The sequence below is a fragment of the Sapajus apella genome, unplaced genomic scaffold (genome assembly GCF_009761245.1).
Source record: "Sapajus apella isolate SASKATOON/1434 unplaced genomic scaffold, GSC_monkey_1.0 scaffold3, whole genome shotgun sequence".
In the NCBI taxonomy this organism is placed as follows: Eukaryota; Metazoa; Chordata; class Mammalia; order Primates; family Cebidae; genus Sapajus; species Sapajus apella.
Window position 1 is genome coordinate 3,071,798 of NW_022436943.1, and position 1,441 is coordinate 3,073,238.

The 1,441-nt window shown below is 46.1% G+C and overlaps 1 non-coding gene across 1 annotated transcript; it reads right to left on the reverse strand.

The window, feature by feature from the left end:
• Positions 1–659: 659 nt before the first annotated feature.
• On the reverse strand, positions 660–823 carry LOC116536242. The gene has a single exon (XR_004262546.1). It is a non-coding gene; the product is annotated as a U1 spliceosomal RNA (small nuclear RNA).
• Positions 824–1,441: the final 618 nt, after the last annotated feature.

Below are 1,441 nucleotides of genomic sequence, written 5' to 3' on the forward strand. Positions count from 1 at the left end.
GTGGTGGCTCATACCTGTAATCCCATCACTTTGGGAGGCTGATAGGAGATCACTTGAGGTGAGGAGTTGGACACCAGCCTGGTCGACAAAGCAAGACCCGCATCTTTATTTTTAAAGAAAGAAAAATGTCCAGCTTTTTTTTTTTTTTTTTTTTAATATGGAGCCTGGCTCTGTCTCCCAGGCTGGAGTGCAGTGGCGTGATCTCAGCTCACTGCAACTTCTGCCTCCAGGTTCCAGCAATTCTCCTGACTCAGCCACCCAGGTATGTGGAACTACAGGCGTGTACCACCACGCCTGGCTAATTTTTTTATTTTTTAAATTTATTTATTTATTTATTTATTTATTTATTTTCTTTGAGATGGAGTTTCACTCTTGTTACCCAGGCTGGAGTGCAATGGCGCGATCTCGGCTCAACGCAACCTCCGCCTCCTGGGTTCAGGCAATTCTCCTGCCTCAGCCTCCTGAGTAGCTGGGATTACAGGCACGTGCCACCATGCCCAGCTAATTTTTTGTAGTTTTAGTAGAGACGGGGGTTTCACCATGTTGACCAGGATGGTCTCGATCTCTTGACCTCGCGATCCACCCGCCTTGGCATCCCAAAGTGCTGGGATTACAGGCTTGAGCCACCGCGCCCGGCTAACTTTATTTTTATTTTTTATCAGGGGAAAGTGCGAACGCAGTCCCCCACTACCACAAATTATGCAGTTGAGTTTCCCGCATTTGGGGAAATCACAGGGGTCAGCAGATCTAGAGTGCAATGGATGAGCCTCGCCCTGAGAAAACCACCTTCGTGATCATTTTATCTCCCCTGCCAGGTAATTTTTGTATTTTCAGTAGAGATGGGGTTTCACCATGTTGGCCAGGCTGGTCTCCAATTCCTGGCCTCAGGTTAACCATCCGCCTTGGCCTCCCAAAGTGCTGGAATTACAGGCACAAGCCACCATGCCCACCCTCACATATATCTGTTTTTCAAAGCTCTTCACTCTTGGTATTATTTATTTATTTATTTGAGGTAGACTGGAGTGCAGTGGCACAGTCACGGCTTACTGCAAACTCCGCTTTCTCGGTTCAAGTGATTCTCGGGCCTCAGCCTCCTGAGTAACTGGGGTTATAGGCGCACTTTGGTAATTTTCATAGTTTTTTTTAGTAGAGACCAGGTTTCACCATGTTAGCCAGGCTGGCCTCAACCTGCTGATCTCAAGTGATCTGCCCATCTTGGCCTCCCAAAGTCCTGGGGCTACAGGCATGAGCCACCATTCCCAGCCCATTCCTGCTATTATTTAAATTATATTTTTTTTTATTGTCAAACAATTTACATTTGGAATTGATATTTAGTTTTACTTGTAGTGTAGCTTTCTGCTGTTCTTTACCAGGGACTATGTTTCTAAGGTGTTACTCAGAGAGAATTGGCAACAATAGCTTAGAGTGCAAATGGGGTTGG